The sequence below is a fragment of the Arachis hypogaea genome, chromosome 11, assembly GCF_003086295.3.
Source record: "Arachis hypogaea cultivar Tifrunner chromosome 11, arahy.Tifrunner.gnm2.J5K5, whole genome shotgun sequence".
NCBI lineage: Eukaryota > Viridiplantae > Streptophyta > Magnoliopsida > Fabales > Fabaceae > Arachis > Arachis hypogaea.
The window spans coordinates 102,420,141-102,431,525 of NC_092046.1; the positions used below are offsets into that span (position 1 = coordinate 102,420,141).

The 11,385-nt window shown below is 38.1% G+C and overlaps 1 non-coding gene across 1 annotated transcript; it reads right to left on the reverse strand.

Moving 5' to 3' along the window:
* Nucleotides 1-8,970: 8,970 nt before the first annotated feature.
* LOC112724342 (small nucleolar RNA R71) lies at nucleotides 8,971-9,075 on the reverse strand. Its single transcript, XR_003163509.1, has one exon. It is a non-coding gene; the product is annotated as a small nucleolar RNA R71 (small nucleolar RNA).
* Nucleotides 9,076-11,385: the final 2,310 nt, after the last annotated feature.

Sequence of the window (11,385 nt, forward strand, 5' to 3'; positions counted from 1 at the left end):
TGGTAGAGTTTCTACACTCCATAGATTAAGGTGTGGAGCTCTGCTGTTCCTCAAAGATTAATGCAAAGTACTACTGTTTTCTATTCAATTCTTCTTATTTCTCTTCTAAGATATCCATTCGCACCCAAGAACGTGATGAAGGTGATGATTATGTGTGACACTCATCATCCTTCTCCCTTATGAACGCGTGCCTGACAAACACTTCTGTTCTACATGAATTAAGCTAGAATGAGTATCTCTTAGATCTCCTAACAGGAATCTTCGTGGCGTAAGCTAGAATGATGGCGGCATTCAAGAGAATCCGGAAGGTCTAAACCTTGTCTGTGGTATTCTGAGTAGGATTCAATGATTGAATGACTGTGACGAGCTTCAAACTCGCGAGTGCTGGGCGTTAGTGACAGATGCAAAAGGAGGGTGAATCCTATTCCAGCATGATCGGGAACCGATAGATGAATAGCCGTGCCGTGACAGGGTGCGTGAGCATATTATTCACTGAGAGGAGGGGATGTAGCCACTGACAACGGTGATGCCCTTGCATAAAGCCAGCCATGGAAAGGAGTAAGACTGATTGGATGAAGATAGCAGGAAAGCAGAGGTTCAGAGGAATGAAAAGCATCTCCATTCACTTATCTGAAATTCCTACCAATGAATTACATAAGTATCTCTATCCCTATTTTATTATATTAAATTCGAAAACACCATTATCACTTTATATCTGCCTGACTGAGATTTACAAGGTGACCATAGCTTGCTTCATACCAACAATCTCCGTGGGATTCGACCCTTACTCACGTAAGGTATTACTTGGACGACCCAGTGCACTTGCTGGTTAGTTGTATCGAAGTTGTGACAATTATAAATTAAGATCAGAGCACCAAGCTTTGGAGCCATTACCAGGATTTGTTGAGCCTGGAGATCACAATTTCGTGCACCAGTGCTCTTCTTCAAGGATTGTGCAGATGGACTTGTATTGTCTTCCCTTAAGAAGTTTTTCCGCTTCCTTCGTGGTGGCCGTCCTGAAAGAAGAGGGAAAAGAAAAAGTAACCCAAAAATAAAGATAGAAAATAAATAAAATATGGGTGTTAATGCCAGATAATAAGGGTATTACATGGTAGCTACAACATGCAAATGAGAAAATAGTAGAAGTACATGGCAAATCAGGAATGCAAAAATTTGCAAAAATAGGGAAGAGAGTGTGGGTAAGGAGAGATAATAAAAATTCATGTCAATGTAAAAGTAATACAAGTATAAAAGATTGGCATTGATATAAATAATATTACCTATCCAGAATAAAACAAGTCACTAAGCACCCAAAATAATTCAAGAGAAGATGCAACAGTTGAATAAGAAAATTCAACAACAAAGGAAAAATGATAAATTTAGAAAAGAAAATAAAAATATGCACTAAATTAAAATGCAATGAATGAAATATTCAAATAAATTAAGTAAAATAAAATAAAAGATAAGAAGAATGAGAAGGGAAAGAAGGGAAGAAGAAGTAAGTAAGAAAGGAGGGAGGAAAAATTAGGATTGGGGAGAAAAGATAAGATATTTGACAAATTAGGATAAGCTGTGCAGTGCAAGCGACGCGGACGCATGGGTGACGCGGTCGCGTGGTGCGCGATAAAGTTGGGTGACGCGGACGCGTGGGGCACGCGATCGCGTGACTCGATTTATGCTAGTGGTGCGAGTGCAGCCTCACGGTCGCACAACTCTCTGTTCAAAACTTGGTATTGCCAAAATCCAGGGTGACGCGGTCGCGTGGTTGACGCGATCGCGTGGATGGCCATTTTCTTAAAATGATGCGGCCGCGTGGGGCACGCGGTCGCGTGGTAGGGCTTAGGCTTCCAGCACGAGTCCAGCCCAATTCCAGCTCAACCTTCGGCCATACACCTTGTTACGTCGAATTCCAGGGCACGCGGTCGCGTGGGTCACGCGATCGCGTGGGAGGCCATTATTCCCATATGACGCGGTCGCGTGGGGTGAATTGTGCCATTGGCACGCCTCCAGCCCTGCTCCTGCGTAACTCTCTGTTCAATTCTTTTCTTCCAAAACGCACTGGTGACGCGGACGCCTCAGCGACGCTGCCGCGTCGCGTGCGTGTTTTTTTTTTTTTTATGCATGAAAAATGCAGAATACAATGCTAATATGAATGTTATGCACAACTCCAGGTTCAATGAAAATTAAAATAAAATAAAAACAAACAATATGAAATAAAATTGAAAAAGAAACGATCATACCATGGTGGGTTGTCTCTCACCTAGCACTTTTAGTTAAAGTCCTTAAGTTGGACATTTGGTGAGCTCCCTGTTATGGTGGCTTGTGCTTGAACTCATCCAGGAATCTCCACCAGTGTTTGTACTTCTAGTAACCTCCGGGGTCCTAAACTAAGCATGTAAAGCCCTTAAGAAGCTTCAAACAGATTCTTAGGCTCCCGGAGTAACAAGTGTCAGAGCAGATTCCAGGATCCCAAATCTTGCTTTTACACCCATCCTTGTCGGGATCTGTATTTTTTCAACTGGGTGATAAGTAATTTGAATTCTCACTGCAGCTACCAAACAGCTTCCTAGACCCATTCAGTTGAGCCTTACACCAACCTTTGCATTTAAACTTAAAGCTTCCAACCATGATGAACCTTGCAGGACAATTCTTACCACTGGCCATCTTTCTCTTACTCTTAATGTTACAAAGAGCTCTAAGTTGACCATCCGTCTCCAGTAGCCCATATTCAAGTGGAATTAGAAAGCTAAGGGATATGAATTTTACCCACTTGAATGTTGTGAAGGATGATGGCAACTTAGGGGGAGGTATTTTTAAAGAAATTGCAAGCTTCACTCCCTTGTGCTCTTCTCTAATAATTACCACCTCTTTGCAAGCTTCTTCAATTTCAACCTCTTCCTCTTGGTAGCTTTCTTCCAATTCAATCTTCTCTTCATTGCCTTCCAAGGGCATGGGAGGTTGTGCTTCTTCTTCTTGAATCTCCATCTCTTGATCAACCTCTTCTAAGTCTTCAACTGTGATATGCCTTGGAGGTTGTACACCCTCCTCAGCATCAATTTCAAACGTCTTGAAAGGGGGTTCTATGACTGGACTTTCCCATGGAGGTTCTGCATCTCCTAAGTCTTCAACCAATTCTTTTTCTTTGATAATTACAGCTTCTTCCATTTGTTCCAGTACAAAGTCATGTTCCGTACTGTCTACCGGAGTTTCTAATGTCTCCTTCATGCTATGTTCATCATTAGATTGTCCACATGAAGCCATGGGGGTTCCTTGAGTGTCCGAACGTCGGGAAGCTAATTGATTTATCGCTTGCTCCAATTGACGAATGGTTGCCTGAAATCGATCCACTGTTTCCTTGAAACGATCCTTTGTCTCTTGATGCACTCAGCTTTCATAAATAGGATCATAGTGCTCTTGGATTGATGGATATGGAGATGGTGAATATTGAAGTGGTGGTTCTTGTGAGTAATTGGGTTGGAATTGGGGTGGTTCTATATATGGTTCATATGGCTCATAAGGTGGATGGTATGGTGGTTGAGAGTTAGGGTCATATGGAGGTGAATGGCGGAAAGGGGCTTGTGAGTTTGGTGGTTCAAAGTCATGTTGAGGAGAGGATTCATAGGCATATGGTGGTGGTTGTTGCCATGAGGGTTGATCAAATCCTTGTGGCTCCTCCCATCTTTGATTGTTCCAACCTTGATGCCTGTTCTCATTGTAATTTCTTCTTCCTGCAACATTATTGTAACCAGACTCATAGCCAAAGGGGTGAGAGTTCATAGTAGCAAATAAAAATTAAAAATAAAAATAAATTGAAATTAAAAGGTTATTTAAATTTTGAATTTGAAATTTGAAAATTTTTAAATTTGAATTTTGAAATTTGATTTTTGAAATAAGATAAGATAAGATAAAAAAATTTTAAAATAAAAATCAATAACCTCTTAATTTACGAAAAAGTAAAAAAAAGAATAAAAATAAAAATAAAAACAGATCAAAAAGCAAATATTTACAATAACCAATAATAAGGCACACGTTTGCAATTTCCCGGCAACGGCGCCATTTTGACATTGGGTATTTTTGCCAGTAAAGAATTTCATAAAAACAGTTGCGTTGTAGATATAGTCTCTAAACAGACAGAAATTCCTTCGTACAAACGTTTTGGTTGTCACAAGTAACAAACCCCTTTAAAATTGATAACCGAGTATTTAAACCTCGAGTCCTCTTCTCAAGAAATTGCAGGGAGGTGTGTTCTTATTATTGGTTATGAGTTTGTAAATTGGGGGATGTTGAGTTTGGGCAATGGGCACAGGTATATTTAAATGACAAATAAAATAAATAAATAACTGTAAAATAAACTTTTGGCAAGGTATGAGAAATTGGAAGTCTAGGCTCAGTTATCCTTATCAAAAACAATGAAAGTTGGATCTTAATTCCACTTAGTTAACCCTTGCTGAAGCAAAGGAAAGTCAAGGGACTAATTAGTTTGATCTTCGAATCCTATTTATTTCCTAAGAAAAGGTTGGGATTATTGAAGTTTAGTTCAATTAACAAAGATAACAGTTATCAATTATGTTGAGATAAGATAACTCCTGAGTTACTGATTTCTTAACCAAAACCAAAAAGGGAAAAAGTAAATTTGCTGGAATAAAAATGCCTTCAGATGTAAAGCAACAATAACATAAATTAAAGAAAGCAATCATAAACTGAAATACCTCAAATAACATTAATTAAGAAAATTATATGTAACATGGAAGAGTTCATAAATTAAATTGGAAAAATAAATAAAAATAAAGAACCTGGGATTGAGAGTCACTCCAAAAACTAAGAGAAGTCCTAAATCCTAATCCTAAGAGAGAGGAGAGAACCTCTCTCTCTAGAAACTACATTGATGAGCGGATAATTTATACGCTTTTTGACATTGTTTTTAGTATGTTTTTAGTAGGATCTAGTTACTTTTAGGGATGTTTTTAATAGATTTTGTGTTAAATTCACATTTCTGGACTTTACTATGAGTTTGTGTGTTTTTCTGTGATTTCAGGTATTTTCTAGCTGAAATTGAGGGACTTGAGCAGAAATCAGATTCAGAGGTTGAAAAAAGACTGCTGATGCTGTTGGATTCTGACCTCCCTGCACTCAAAGTGGATTTTCTGGAGCTACATAACTCGAAATGGCGCGCTTTCAATTGCGTTGAAAAGTAGACATCCAGGGCTTTCCAGCAATATATAATAGTTCATACTTTGGCCAAGAATTGACGACGTAAATGGGCGTTCAACGCCAGCTTTCTACCCAAATCTGGCGTCCAGCGCCAGAAAAAGATCCAAAACCAGAGTTGAACGTCCAAACTGGCACAAAAACTGGCGTTCAACTCCACAAATGGCCTCTGCACGTGCAACACTTAAGCTCAGCCCAAACACACACCAAGTGGGCCCCGGAAGTGGATTTATGCATCAAATACTTGCTCATGTAAACCCTAGTAGCTAGTTTATTATAAATAGGACCTCTTACTATTGTATTAGGCATCTTTGGATTACCTTATGATCCTTTGATCACGTTTTAGGGGGCTGGCCATCTCGGCCATGCCTGGACCTTCACTTATGTATTTTTAATGGTAGAGTTTCTACACTCCATAGATTAAGGTGTGGAGCTCTGCTGTTCCTCAAAGATTAATGCAAAGTACTACTGTTTTCTATTCAATTCTTCTTATTTCGCTTCTAAGATATCCATTCGCACCCAAGAACGTGATGAAGGTGATGATTATGTGTGACGCTCATCACCATTCTCCCCTATGAACGCGTGCCTGACAAACACTTCTGTTCTACATGAATTAAGCTAGAATGAGTATCTCTTAGATCTCCTAACCAGAATCTTCGTGGCGTAAGCTAGAATGATGGCAGCATTCAAGAGAATCCGGAAGGTCTAAACCTTGTCTGTGGTATTCTGAGTAGGATTCAATGATTGAATGACTGTGACGAGCTTCATACTCGCGATTGTTGGGCGTTAGTGACAGACGCAAAAGGAGGGTGAATCCTATTCCAGCATGATCGAGAACCGACAGATGAATGGCCGTGCTGTGACAGAGCATGTGAGCATATCTTTCACTGAGAGGAGGGGATGTAGCCACTGACAACGGTGATGCCCTTGCATAAAGCCAGCCATGGAAAGGAGTAAGACTGATTGGATGAAGATAGCAGGAAAGCAGAGGTTCAGAGGAACAAAAAGCATCTCCATTCGCTTATCTGAAACTCCTACCAATGAATTACATAAGTATCTCTATCCCTATTTTATTATATAATATTCGAAAACACCATTATCACTTTATATCTGCCTGACTGAGATTTACAAGGTGACCATAGCTTGCTTCATACCAACAATCTCCGTGGGATTCGACCCTTACTCACGTAAGGTATTACTTGGACGACCCAGTGCACTTGCTGGTTAGTTGTATCGAAGTTGTGACAATTATGAATTAAGATCCGAGCACCAAGCTTTGGAGCCATTACCAGGATTTGTTCGAGCCTGGAGATCACAATTTCGTGCACCAAGTTTTTGGCGCCGTTGCCGGGGATTGTTCGAGTTTGGACAACTAATGGCTCATCTTGTTGCTCAGATTCGGTAACTTTCTTTTCGTTTTCTTTTCAAAAATTTTTCAAAAAAAAAATTTTCAAAACTTTTCTCATCTGTTTTCGAAAAAATTAAAAATGTTTTCAAAAATAAATTATTCTTCAGAATTTTTAAGAATGAATTCTAGTGTTTCATGAAGCATGCTAAAGCCTGGCTGGCTGAAAAGCCATGTCTAAATTCTTTTGGACTGAGGTTTTGGATTAAAATTGAATGAATTACATTCATATGTTTGCTGAAGCTTGGCTGGCCATTGGCCATGTCTAGTGTTTTGGATTGGAGCTTTCATTGAAAGCTTGGCTAGCTAGTGAGCCATGTCTAATTCCTGGACTGAAGTTTTAGACTAACATGGCAAGATTCCTGGAATTCATATTAAAAATTTTGGAATCCCTATTTTTTCTTTTTTTTAATTAATTTTTCGAAAAAAATCCAAAAAAATTAAAAATTCAAAAAATCAAAAATATTTTCTGTTTCTTGTTTGAGTCTTGAGTCACATTATAAGTTTGGTGTCACTTGCATATGCATCTTGCATTTTTTCGAAAATATCATGCATTCATAGTGTTCTTCATGATCTTCAAGTTGTTCTTGGTAAGTCTTCTTGTTTGATCTTGATGATTTTTTGTTTTGTGTCTTTTCATGTTTTTCATATGCATTCTTGAATTCTTAGTGTGTAAGCATTAAAGAATTCTAAGTTTGGTGTCTTGCATGATTTCTTTGCATTAAAAATTTTTCAAAATTGTGTCTATGATGTTCATCTTGACACTCATAGTGTTCTTGGTGTTCATCTTGACATTCATAGCATTCTTGCATGCATTCATTGTTTTGATCTAAAAATTTCATGCATTGCATAATTTTCATGTTTTTCATAAAAAATTCAAAAATAAAAAAAAATATCTTTCCCTTTTTCTCTCATCAAATTCGAAAATTTGGATTGACTTTTTCAAAATTTTTTAAAAATCAAATTGTTTCTCATGAGTCAAATCAAATTTTCAATTTGAAAATCTTATCTTTTTCAAAATCTTTTTCAAAAATCAAATCTTTTTCAAAATTCTTAGTTATTTTCGAAAATTCCAAAAATATTTTTCAAAAAAATCTTTTTCTTATTTTTATACCAAATTTTCGAAAATAACATAATCAATTAATGTTTTGATTCAAAAATTTGAAGTTTGTTACTTGCTTGTTAAGAAAGATTCAAACTTTAAGTTCTAGAATCATATCTTGTGATTTCTTATGAATCAAGTCATTAATTGTGATTTTAAAAATCAAATCTTTTTCAAAACTAATTTCAATCATATCTTTTCAAAAATATCTTCTTATCTTATCTTTTTCAAAAATATCTTTTCAAAATATCTTTTCTAACTTCCTAACTTCTTATCTTTTCAAAATTTGTTTCAACTAACTAACTAACTTTTTGTTTGTTTCTTAACTTTTTCAAAACTACCTAACTAACTCTCTCTCTCTAATTTTCGAAAATATCTCCCCTCTTTTTCAAAAATTTCTTTTTAATTAACTAATTATTTTTATTTTTTATTTCAAAAATTTTCGAAAATTACTAACATTTTTCAAAAACCATTTTCAAAAATCACTAACTCTTTTTCAAAATAATTTTCGAAAATTATCCCTCCCCCATCCTATTCTATTTATTCATTCTTATCCTAACATCTCATCTCACATCTCTTCCATCCGTACAGTTGTGTTTCTTCCTTTACATCACATTCTTTGTCTCCCCCTCTTCTTCCACTTACATAAGGGAACCTCTATACTGTGGTAAAGAGAATCTCTATTATTATTATTATTTTTCTGTGCCCTCTTCTTTGTCATATGAGCAGGAGCAAGGATAAGAACATTCTTGTGGAAGCAGATCCAGAACCTGAAAGGACTCTGAAGAAAAAATTACGAGAAGCTAAAATACAACAATCCAGAGATAACCTTTCAGAAATTTTCGAACAGGAAGAGGAGATGGCAGCCGAAAATAATGATAATGTAAGGAAGATGCTTGGTGACTTTACTGCACCTAATTCCAATTTACATGGAAGAAGCATCTCCATTCCTGCCATTGGAGCAAACAACTTTGAGCTGAAACCTCAATTAGTTTCTCTGATGCAGTAGAACTGCAAGTTTCATGGACTTCCATCTGAAGATCCTTTTCAGTTCTTAACTGAATTCTTGCAGATATGTGATACTGTTAAGACTAATGGAGTAGATCCTGAAGTCTACAGGCTCATGCTTTTCCCTTTTGCTGTAAGAGACAGAGCTAGATTATGGTTGGATTCTCAACCTAAAGACAGCCTGAACTCTTGGGATAAGCTGGTCACGGCTTTCTTAGCCAAGTACTTTCTTCCTCAAAAGCTGAGCAAGCTTAGAGCTGATGTTCAAACCTTCAGCCAGAAAGAAGGTGAATCCCTCTATGAAGCTTGGGAAAGATACAAACAGTTGACCAAAAAGTGTCCTTCATATCCTCCAAGACATTTACAAAGGCCTACTCGACCTCGTCCAACATCTCCCAGGTATACCAGGATACCACTACGTTCTTCTGCCACTGTAAAGGAAAGCGGGGTTTGTTATTCTCATCGAAAATGAAAGGCCGAGCTCCTTCAACAGCCCGGACCTTAAAGAAGTAATTCTTAAAATCCCGAAAAGATTCATCATACATAGAAAAACCTTGTGCCCCTGGGCAGACCTAAAAGAAATCCAAGAAGCCTTCTACTTGGTAGTTCCAGGCTTGGCCAACACAAAAAGATACAAAAAGAGAGTTTGAGAAGGAGTAACAGTAAATTCTCGACAAACCAACTGAAAAATCTTGATAAAATCCCAAGAATTTGGATGAAGCTGAGAAGGGGCAACGTTATAGGACCATAACAGGTCAGTTTCAAAAGAAGTAAAGGGAAGGGTGATGTTCATTTGGCTAAAAAAGAAGTCATATGCATAGAAAAAGGGACGCTCCCCCTGAGTCAGGACAGGGAAGCAAACCCTATTGTCAGAATCAGGTGCTACCAACTCGTAATTGTTCTCCTGATCTCCACTGCTACAAATTTGATGATGTTTTCTAAGCTCTACGCAAAATTCAGAATTGTCTAAAGAAACACACAGCAACACAAGGGAGTCCAACCAATCAGACATCCCCTCAGGAACCTTAGAAGACGCCTCGACAATATTTTTGCGAGAAGACATGGCCAACTAGTCCTACAAACAAGAAAAGAAGATTGGATTACTAAAAAATATCTCGGACAAAATCAAAACAACTCGGCCAAACATAATCCAGCGCAGTACAAGCAACAAAAGGAAACCCAGGACCCACACCAAAAAGATCCAGGGGCATCCTTTGGAGGCAGTTAACAGAACAAGGACTCAGGAAAACCTACAAGCCTACACCTCGATACAGAAAGATAATGACCCCTTTTTTTCAACTAAAACGACACTTTGAGTAGAAAGCCACGAGTCACAGATAAAACCATCAAAAGCTCCAGACCCACCGTCTCAGTTTGATCAACAAATGAAGCAACCAAATAACAAAACGTGTTAAGAAGAAGCCATCAAAAACACAACCTTTTTTAGAGAAATAAAAAAGCATCAAGATCCTTTACGAAATTCATCAGCAAAGAAAACTATCAACATGGTGTAAGACATCAAAGGAGCAATCTTTCGAAAAAGCAAGCAGGTTCATGCAGTTCACAAAAGAAGAAAAATAAGCAGTACAAACCCTAGAGTACAGAAGGATCATTTCAAAAGTAAGAAAAACCCCCCACAATAGTAAACAAGCAGATGTACGGCGATACAAAAGGTTCAAACTTTTTAAAGTCAAAACCAGAAATTACATAATGCAAAGCAACAAAGTAAAAGAATAGGAAACGGAACCAACCGGGAAAAAGGAGAAATCTTCAAAGCAATTGAAGACGGAGAATGGAATCTGGAATCGCCTTTCAAAGCAAAGCACTGACAGTCACCAAGCAACATCGCAGGAAAAAATCGGCAAAAACACAAAATTCAGGCGAAAATAGAAAGTGAGAGAGGAAAGGGGGAAGTTATAATTAAAACAGAGAAGAGAAACCGTTTCTGTGTGTAAAGTTCAAAATAAAAGAGCCAAGGGAAATGGGGCATTAAAAATCAATTAATGAGGGTATTAAACCCTCGCACATTCCCAAGACCAGAGCGCTAATATAAAAGCGCGCGCTTTTAGAAGAAAATATTCTGCATTCAAAAAAGAAGAACTCTACAAAGAAGAAGTCGACAGATGCTCGAGTTCGGCTTCACCAGAGAAAGGATCGAAGCCCTAAAACGAAGGCTCGACCTCCTAAAGAAAGACCAAACTCGAGCAGGGGCACTATTCATACCCTGGGTCGAGCTATCCGACCCAAGATGTTTAACGACAAGGCGACCGACCTCTTCAAGTCAGACTATCTGACCTCTTCTTAAAGAGCTCGGCCAAATCGCCAGAAAATCCCAATAAAGGGCCCAGATAGAGGAACACGACCCAAATCCAAAGGCGGTCCAAGCCTACAGAGATAAGGGCGGGTTCCCTTGATGATAAGATGACCTCACCCAAAAGATAAGATAAGATAAGATAAGATAACTAACTAATCTTATCTAAAAAGGTCACTCGACACTACTTTAAATACACTAGAGCACCCAAGTATAACTCATACTCTGATTCTACTAAAAACCTACTTAATACCCTTGCTAACTTAAGCATCGGAGTCCATTGCAGGTACCTCCCACCCTCCGAGGACGAAGGATCAGCAGTGCAGCCAAGCTTAACAAGTTGGATACGAT